At 43.3% G+C, this 10,361-nt stretch overlaps 1 long non-coding RNA gene across 1 annotated transcript in view; it reads right to left on the bottom strand.

The window, feature by feature from the left end:
• LOC112648258 (uncharacterized) overlaps nucleotides 1-8,864 on the bottom strand; it is a 69,847-nt gene extending 60,983 nt beyond the window's left edge. The window contains exon 1 of the long non-coding RNA XR_003128866.3: nucleotides 8,619-8,864. This is a non-coding gene — a long non-coding RNA (uncharacterized LOC112648258). The remainder of the gene's footprint in view (nucleotides 1-8,618) is intronic.
• Nucleotides 8,865-10,361: the final 1,497 nt, after the last annotated feature.

A 10,361-nucleotide genomic window follows, 5' to 3' on the forward strand; every position in this document is an offset into this window, starting at 1 on the left:
CCTTTTCAATTATATTTGGTCCTTGTAATTATCTACCTGAGCATAACTGTATCTGATAACTCTTCAGACTGTCAACAGTCACAATATGATATTGGTGCCATAATCTTGAGAAGGTTTGCCTCTTTGAGAGATCATAGACTGCAAGCCCTCAAGAAGAAATTCCTAGGTCTTCAAGTAGTAGCAGAAGTGTCTGCAAAGCAGATACTCAGACTCGGTATTACACCTCACAGCCATCCCCTAATCAGTGTGAGAGATCTCAGGCAGATCAATTAACCTGCTAGGCATCAAGACCTTTCCTGAGATGAGAAATTGGACTAAATACACAGTATGGCCCACTCTGGCTCTGAAAACTTAGCTTTATCTAAATTAGACTCTGCTGGAGTTGCTGCCCCTGCCTCATGGACAGAAATCTTCTTATATGGTCACCCAGTTTGGTTCCTCCATAGGTTAGGTGCCATTTTACAGTTTCTACTCAAAAGGCTGCCTCTTCATGCTACAGGGGGTCCACTACTAAATTTTCAACATGTATCTTGAATCAGACCCAATCAATCTTCCTCTTTTCATGTCTTTTCTTCTGATTTTAATAAATCCATATTGAAGCGCTAATTATGAACTTCTACTAGTGACTTCTGGAATAAATATTCCCATGGTGAAGGCTGTCACATGGCATCCTTAAAACATACCTCCTTGTTCTGTTTGAGTTGGACAGTAGCTAAAGTATCAGTATATAAGACAATATTCCATGCAGTTGCTAAACGTTCTAGGTTGTGAAAAACAAACCACATAGATCTTTTAAGTTGCCCTTGAATTCTGGATCTAATCCTTTCAGTGCCCCATATTCTTGGCTGAGTTCGTACAAGTCCACTTATTAAAAACAGTGGCCCAGCTGACAAGCAGTGTTGCCATTTCCATTTTTCTGGTCAAGGATAACCAAGACTTTCTGTAATCTACTTCCGGGTTTACTTTGCAGCTCTTTCTGCCTTACGCTCTACAAAAGATGGCTGCTCTCCAAACACAACATCATGTCTCATCTTCACCCTTTTCTCCAAATTCCAAACCTCTGGAATGCTTCTCCTTTATATTTGGAGGTTTTTGCACCTTTCTCAAACTGATTCGGATCCCTCTTCCTTTTCCCTGTACACTTTCCCCAAACCCTACTGGCTGAGATGTTGACTCTGCCCACTAGTTCAGAAAACTTACCCCTTTAGTGTTCCACGTTGTTTATAAACCTCCAGAGCTTTTTTGGCATGATCTCGAACATTTCTTAAGCTTTCCTCTATCTTTGCTAATCTTCTCAGCAGATCATAAATGCCTCAAAGGCAGGACATCCATCTTAGACTACTTTGTCCCTCCTATAGCAGTTGGTACACCTCAATAGATGCTCCTTTTTCTTATTATTACTGAATATGAAGCATTTCAGTAAGAGATGCCCACCATGGGTCACAATGGATGTGAACAACACCTCAACTTTTCTTCAGATCTAAGACCAATTTTGATCAACATAACTGGTCACTCACAGTTGATGACCTTCACTGCCAGAAGCCCAGTGCTGTGGGGTTAGCCTCATCCTGCAAGGCTCTGGCACAGCTCTGCACAGTACGAGAGAAAGCATGATAAGAGACAGGTGGAGTGTGGTGCTGAGCCGTGTGGGACCCAGTGTTGAACTGATTTCACTTCGTTGAGCTTCTATTTCCTTCTGTGCAAGATTGGACAACATTAGTACCCACCTCCTAAGGTTTTCATGAGCATTAAATGACTTACTTAATAACCGTAAACATCGTAAACTGTGAACATTGCCTGGCTCATAGTAAGCACTCAGTAAATATTAGTTACTATTACTGTACTTTTTTTGAAAAAGCCTTGGTCCAGCTCTGCATTTATTTGACATTCTCCTTTAGTTTTCTCTCCCCAAACACCTCTTTGGTGGTGTTCATCCACTTCTGTGGCTCTATTATATTTTACGGCTCTCCCCCGGTGGCAGTGTACTGCACACACTCTGAATGACAGCCAGAGATGGATCCAAACCTCAGGTGGGTGGACAAGACAAACTGCTTGGCCTCCCCGTGTGCAAGCCCCATGTGAAAGGCTTGCCCCTTTGGCGTAATAAAAATATTTCTAATAATAAATATGAGGCTTCTACAAGAAGATAACTGTAAAGGCACAGTGGTTAGGTAGGATGAAGCATTTTTGTGGATGTGAGTGACTTCAAAGACTGGAAGATACTTTCCACAGTTCTTTAGAAATTCCAAGTCTTAAGCCATTATTTGTTTCTCAAGGTGCTTGTTGACATTGACTCTAACCAGGAGTCTCCATGTTTTAGCAAATACGTCTGGTCAGCTTCCCCTCACTCCATGACCTGGGGTGGGCAGCCTGTTTCTGAAAGAAACCTGTCCCTTGACCATTGTAAGGGTTGAGATTTATACAGTGAGTAACCTTTTTCTCCTGGGGTTGAGATTTACACATTGAACGATTTTCTCCCTGGGGCCTGTGAGCTGCCCTGCGCACTTTGTACTCCATTAGGAAGGGGGTTAGAGGCTGCTGGATGCTCTGATTGGTCTGTCTGAGGGCTGGAGCCCTGTCACCATAAGCCAATCTCCTTTGACTTTCACAGTAACTGTCAGTGTAAGACAAAATAAATGATAGGAGAAAACAGCCAGGTACTCAAAAGTCCCAGTATTCATCCAAGAGTCTTGAGAACCATTTGCTACCATAATGATCATCCGGTTATTTGTTCAGCTGCCCAGGAAAGAAACTTCTATTTGGGAGGTTGGGGGAGGAGAGGAGAGGAAGATAGAGACAGGGAGAGAAGCACAGAGAGACAGACAGATAGACAGACACACATACACACAGAGACAGGATTTAAAGAACTCGAGGAGAAATAAAACAGTAGGAACCCTCAGAAGCCTCATACATCGGTGACAAGCCACACTGCCACCGTTGTGTGGAGGGTTTTGATGGCTTCATTCTCGAGCCCACAGCAGGCCGAGGGTGTGGGCGCACAGCAGCTGCGCTCTGCCTCTACCTGCCGTAACGGAGAAGATCTATCCTTAAGGTGCCCGTGAGGCCACATTTTCATGAACTGCCTGGGCAATTGATAAGGGGTCAGTTGGGAAGCAGAGACATTCACAGGTTCAGACCTGAAGCCTGGTCCTTAAAATGAATTGGAAGCATCTGGCTGTTTTGCTGTCGGTAGGTAATGATGCAGCCGCGTCACACACCCAGATGTGATTCTACATTTCTGCAGCTGTTCTGGTGGGAGTTTCAACACCCAAAACATCTGCTGCTGGGACTCTGTGGTGCAATTCTCACTCCATCTCTCTGGGTTCTTATTCTTTTCCTAGAAAATGTACTTTCTTTCTACCCGGTATTTTCCTGTTTTCCAAAGGTGTTATTCCCAGCAAGGGGATACCCACCAAATTCTATGTAATGTGGAAGAGAAATCCATCTCATCTTCAAAATTCACAGCCAAACTGAGGGGGTGTGACGCTAATTCATTTTATGAGGTTTGATGAGATAGAGCATTACAGCCAGAAAAAGAATTTCATACTTTATGGCACACGTAGAAGGAATGGCTATAACGAAGTTACTTCTGTATGTTAAGCACAACTGGCAGGGGAACACCTTTAAAGTCCGAAATGTTTATCTCTGGGATATTTGTCAGCATCATCAAACTGCACACATAAAGCGCTCTCGGTACTGCCTGTTTAGTAGGAAAAAAGACCCTTTTAAAGCATGATTTCTCAAACATTTTAGGCAATGTTACAAACTGACATGATAGTTTTGAAGAGCAACAGGAAATATCCAGTCATAAAATCTTCATGCACTTTGACCCCGTAATTTCTGGGAATTTATCCTAAAGAAATTATCTTCTGTATGGAAATGTCTTATTACAAAGATGCTTACCGTGGGATTTACCAGAGGGAAAAACAGGTTTGATCTATTGCCCCAAAATATGGAAATAGTTAAATAAATGCAGTGTCTCTATTTCTACAGGATACATGGAAAAATCAATGTGAGGAACTTAAAATTTCCAGCTGCTCAGGCAGCAATTAAAAAGATATTCACTCAAGTAATAATACTGAAATGCCTCTAACATACATTAAGCAGAAAAGGAAAATACAAAGTTGTTTGTATGTTATGCTTAGAATCATATCAAAACTTGGCATTTGAAAATGACCCTAAGTAATTGCTCCAAAACAGTAATAGCTATGGTGATTAAGTGGGAGAATTAAGGGCAATTTTCTTCTTCTATTTTCCAAAGTATTTATGAAAGGGTTATATAAAAAGACCAAGAAAAATGCATCCTTACACTACAACCAAGACATGAAACCTGCCAAGGCGAGTGAGTCTGAAGAAAAGCAACACCAAAGGAGCCTGAGGCATATCTTGGAAAGAGATCTGGACCAGTGGACTCCAGATAGAGACCAGTTTGTTGCAGTCTCGGCTTTTGGCCAAATTTCCTCCAGAGTTTTAAGGAATCCAAAGTGAAACTAACCCAAGATTATGACTCTCACCTGACGAGAGTTGGAAATGCAGTGACAGACCAGGAGAAAGCCAATCCTGCATCATATGAAAAAGTTTGTGAATAAGCCCAAATGGAGAGACTTATGTTCCTTCATTTCAGTGATTGAAAAAAACTTTGGAACAAGATTCCCCTCTTTGGTCCCACCAGGTAACTTTTCCAAGCCTGTGAAACTTGGGCAGAGTGAATCTCGCACGTCTGTCTCTCCACGCCCACGTCTTTGCCAACCTCATATTAAGCCTGAAGGAGAAAACAGATTCAACTAACATTACGTGGGGCCTGCTCTTTTCTTTTCTTTTTTTTTAATGCTCCACTCAAATTTTAAAATAGTACATTGATTTTTTAATATCCCAAAATAAATTGCTATTTCTTAGCCTTTAGGGGGACAGCTTTAATTTAGGAGTGAAAGGGGATGATTGAGTGATAATAAACTGATTAGACTCAGGATTTCTCAAGGAAATGCTGACCCAGCATCATGGCCCTGACGTCCGCCATTATAATTCTTTGATTTCCTGTCACGGCAGACAGTTCAAAAACGGAAAGTAAATAGGAGACATGGAAAATCAATGTGAGGTGCTGAATTGTTCCAGCTGCCGAGGTCTGTTAATTACATCATATTTTTATGGAGACATGCGGCTCAGACTTGCCAAGTGCCCACATCTGGAGGCCGTCGTCTGCCATCCTGTTGGGGCAGCTCTTCTCCCCCGGCATCTTGGTTAACTGCAAAAGGACAAGCTACCCCAGGAAAGCCTGCTTGTACAGACCAACTCTCGGAGGCAAAATCCGGACGATCGTCATGTCTTCCGTTACCATAGAGATAAGAGGTGCTGGGAGCTGGAGAGGGGCCACTGGAGTGGCGGGAAGCGGGTTAGTCAGTATGCACAGTGTGAACCTGAGGAAAATGAAAGTCTGTTCTACTCGGATAGACAGGCCTTGGTGGGCTAAGTGGGAGAGAGTTGAGAAGAGAGGAGAGACCACAGGGAGCAGGCAGAGAGAAACAAGGCTGGGGAGCGAAGGGCAGGGCTTAAAGCAATGTGAAGAGCTGAGCCACTGGGGAGCCACAGTGGGTTTCCAAGACAAAGTCCTTTGAGCACCTCCTCTCTTGCCAGGGCAATAAAAGCAAGTGCACAGCCTGAGCACAAACTTCCTGGATTGCTTCAATAAAGGTCTTTCCATGTTTTCTTACGATTTGGACCCTTCTGAAGTCCTTTCTGGTTTCCCTTCCTCCTCTCCATCCTATATCCTTTCTATTTTCTTCTCTCACACCCTTCCAGAAGATTCTGAGCCCTCCCCCCACCTCCTTTTTTGTTTTCATCTTTATGCATGATGGAACTGGTTTTGTCATCCAGACATCTCTAACTCACCACAACCCATTTGCCTTAACTCTATTTTTCTCTCTACACCTTCCTTCTTTTACTTCTTGCTATTTTTCCTAATGATAGCTTCATACACAAATAGCTGGATGAAAGAAAAATCCAGTGCTTGTCAAAGATGCTTCAAAATGTTTCCTAATGTCCAGTCCCTGCTGTTCATCCCTCACCCCCGCCTTGGTGTCAGACTCTGTCACAAGCCAAGTCTTGGCCCGGGCCTCTGCTCCTTAGAGAGGCTCCAAGGGTCCTACACATATTTTATTTATATTCCATTATTTAAATATGTATTTCAAATGTGTGACACCTAATACTCTCTCTCTCCATCCCTCAAAAAGGGGCACATTTTAATGTAAGTTAAATGTGCATTACATTTAAATGCATATGCGTTACATGTATGTAAGTGTAATATATGTAAATGTGTATTGCATTACATTTTTATGTAAATTCAGTATAAGTTTAAAAACTTACAGACTTTAGCACATTGTGGATCTGTCCCAGCCAAGTAAATTGTGCAGATTTGAAATAGAGATTCTCCTGTTGTTTCTAGTAACCATGTCACTGAGTCAAACATTGTAGGGCCACACTGTATTTTTATCAGTTCAGGCCCAGGCATGACTGTTTGTGTAAATGGTGTAAGTCCACCCTTAAAGCACATGAGTGAAGGGCCCTGTTAAATGCCAAGCAGGTCTCTGTATCAACTTGAGGCATCCTCTTCTTGCAGGACAATTGCACTGGTGCAATAGTAAGCCAACTTGTCCTACGTCAGAGATGGTTCTAGCTCTTGACTTAATGTCCTAGTTAGGGGATCCCTGGATGGCTCAGTGGTTTAGTGCTTGCCTTTGGCCCAGGGTGTGATCCTGGAGACATGGGATTGAGTCCCACATCGGGCTCCCTGCATGGAGCCTGCTTCTGCTTCTCCCTCTCTCAATCTCTCTCTCTCTCTCTCTCTCTCTCTCTCTTTCTCTGTGTGTGTGTGTGTCTCATGGATAAATAAGTAAAATCTTAAAAAAAAAAATGTCCTGGTTATTTTTTGAGTGGCTTTTCTGTGAGAGGAATTTGAGCACATGCTAAGCATCATTAGTGATCCAACTTGAAAATATAAATTTCCTGCTATTCCACGTGTAAGAATCCAGATCAGTTTGATTAAGCTCTCCTAAAATTGCAAAGCCAGCTGTCAACAAGCTTATAATTTGCAAGTATTTATCTGAATCTGAAAGCTGATCTAACACTGGAACTGTTGTCTATAATTCCCCAATTTCTAATGCTTGTTGTGTTCATTCAAATGCTTTCATTTTTGTAATTTACTGAAATTTGAACTAAAACAAATGTATATTAATAAATCATCATTTAATTGGCTTTCTGTATTGAGACTTCCATTTACATTTCGTTTGATAAGAAATGCTTTGCTACAAGGAAAAAAAGGTAAGAACCCTGTCCTCACCCACTCTCTCCTCATGCCCTCCTCCTCCTGGTATCCCAAGCAACCCTTGCTTTTCCAGGTTATTCTCTGTTCCCTAGTCTCTTCCTTTCAGACTTGATCTTATGACTCTGTCTTGCTCTAACCTGATAAATAGACTCACACTGAGGTGGTCTCATCTAGTATAAGGGGCTACTACTGTGTGGGAGGAGAGGGACAGGAAGGAGATTTGCATTTTACTCTGAACTGTTCAAGTCCTAGTGAACCAATGTAAGGGAGCAGATCATCCACGGTGAAATTCTACGCACTTTTGAGAAGAGTCTTTCAGAGCAACTCTTACTTGGTTTCATACCTTTCAGTATCTCTCAGACCACCACCTGAGGATGGCTTGCCTCAGAACCCCTTGTGAAGTGCTTGGGGGAAAGACAGACTCTGGGGACCTACCCCCAACTGTTTTGAGGTTAGGACCTGAAGGCACCTTTTTAGCCACCTCCTCACATGAAGTTGAGGGTCCCCACGGTCAATCTTCTGCACGTTGGTGCGGAAGGCGAGTGGGGGTGCTACCTGGCTTCCCTTTGCCTGCACTGAAAGATAGCAGACTGAGAGGCAGCCCAGGGATGCATCTGAACAGAGAAGTATGCAAGCAAGACAAAGGCAGAGAAAGAGAGAGAGAGAAAGCCCAGGGAGCAATTTCGAACAGGACAAGAAAAATAATTCCAATTTCCTTTTCTCCTGCTCCAAGTTCACCGGTCAGCAGCGGCACAACAAAAGTAGACTGGGGACAGTCTGAACAATGGGGAGCCCCACTCCTGGCACATCCTGGAGGAAATGGTAGCATGGAAGTATAGCACTGCGCAGGGCAGTAAATACAGGCACAGCCCCGGGGACAGTTCCATCTGCCCCTGCAGGAAGGGTTTCTGGGATGCTCTTCCCCTTCAACCCTTCTCCCGGGGTTGGCCCAGAATTCCTGAAAGCCCCGGAGGTGGGATGCACTTGAGCGGAACAAGCCCGCTCCCTGCCCTGGCACCTCCTCGGGCTGTCATTCTTACCTCTGTTCTTCCTTCATAAAAATCCACCATGCACTCCAAAAGAGTAACTAGGACACTTCGTTTTTATTCCACATGCATCTCATTTGTCTTCAGTAGGTTCTTCCATAATCTCATCATTATTGCTATGGCCCTCGGAGGACAGCTGACTTGCATTAATCAGCCGAGCCCCTCATCGCTCACCAGATTCTTTACACTTTTACCATGCCCTGGGGCATCCTAACTTACTTGAAAAATTAATAAACCTCCCCCTCTTATCTTACCTTATTAATGTCTGTCTTTGTAACCCATTATCCCCGCATATCATCAGAGATCACTGGAGGGCGCAGTGGTCACCGGCTTGCTCCCCTAAATCTATCCTAAAGCCAGAACATCCCCCTCCTTGAATGGCTAGCAAGCAAATGGCCTTCATGGGCCAGCAGGGTATTTGTTTACCAGCTCGATGGCACAGTGGACGGAAAGCAGAAGAATTCTTCGGCTGCAGCTCAAGGCCATTAAAGTCCATTAAGTTGTTCTCTCCTCCCCCACCCCTTCTCCCCCTCTTTTGTGCACCCTAGTAAATCTGACTCATTAGCTTTAGATGTTTTGAAATACTGGTACATTAATCACTTGTGTTTGCACACTGTTTATGTGGGTTGTTGGTCATGGTCTGTAGTTATACTGGCTGTCTCCCTTGCTTACTTAAAGGTACAATCCAATTGAAAATAAAGATTTTTGCAGGTTTGCTCATTACACACAGTGTCGGCAGCTGGTGAGTGTCTTTTGCAATTCATCAGAGGCCTCCCAGACCACCTGCTCTCGGCATCCTGCAAACAGCTGGCTCTGAGTAAGTACCATAAGCTATTACCTTATACAACAAATAAATAAATAAATGGATGGATGGGTAGACAAATAAATAAATACATTGAATTGTCAGCCTGGAAGCATTGCTTCTTGAAAGGAAAACTCCATACTGGAAAGGGAAAACACTTCTAGCCCACACCTTCTTGGTGCCATTTAAATTTAAAAAGGGGGAGGGCCGGTGACACCCCCAAAACTTCAAGTGGAAATATCTTGTCATTTGAGTACCAATGCAGTCAAGAAAGGGACTCTAACCACATGCTGGCTGTGTGGTTTGGTTTGGTACAAAGAATGAGAAATGGGGGTGGGGGGAGCGATTGAATTGAATTAACTGTTGGGTTTTTCTTTTTTCTTTCCTGAAAAAGTCAGAAGGAGGCTTTGCACAGCCTGAGCTAAGGCCACCAGACGTCCCAGGATTAAGAAATCCATCCCTATTTCCAAGATTGTTACCACTTGAAATTTTTGTGAGCTTTCCCCCAGTTTTTGACCCTGAGAGCAACCTGGGTGTCTGTGCCCTGCTCTTGTCCTGACCCTGCCCGAGGAAAGCCTAGAGGATAGGTGCAGGAGCCCCATGGCCAGGCACCTGCAAGAGGGAAGGACAGGATGTGAGAGTAGGCAAATCCTTGGCTCCATGGAGCAGAAACTAGAACGTGGTTGGGGGGCTGGGGGCTGGGCATTCAGCAGGGTGTCATTTTGAGAGATTTCTAAGGTTTATCAAAGATAGCCTGAGACTTCCCTCAAGTCTAATTGGAAGCTTTTTATAATTTGGGCTGGTTTTTGCAAACATCACCCTGTACAGCTATGATCCTCCAAGTCATTTACTCTGGTTTCCATGGGTCAGTCAGAATCTAGTTATGTCCTTTGCTTTGTCCTTGCAAAACTGCAAAGGCATACTGGCGTAAGACATGTCTGACTCACTGTTTATGAGCTTTGCCCATCAAATGCCTGAATGAAGCTGTTAGAAATCATTATTTTTATCCAATAGCAGTTAAATTCTAATAATTGAACTTTATTAGCTTTATTAGATTTATTAGCAGCCTTATTTTTTGTTACATTTTTTTCAGCAAAAATACTTATGGGTTGAATTAATATGAAATGTTTCCCGTTTTACCGAATTGAAAATGAAGCTCCATCTGTATTCCTAAGTTTTTCTGACTTGAATCCCC

The sequence above is a fragment of the Canis lupus genome, chromosome 7, assembly GCF_003254725.2.
Source record: "Canis lupus dingo isolate Sandy chromosome 7, ASM325472v2, whole genome shotgun sequence".
NCBI lineage: Eukaryota > Metazoa > Chordata > Mammalia > Carnivora > Canidae > Canis > Canis lupus.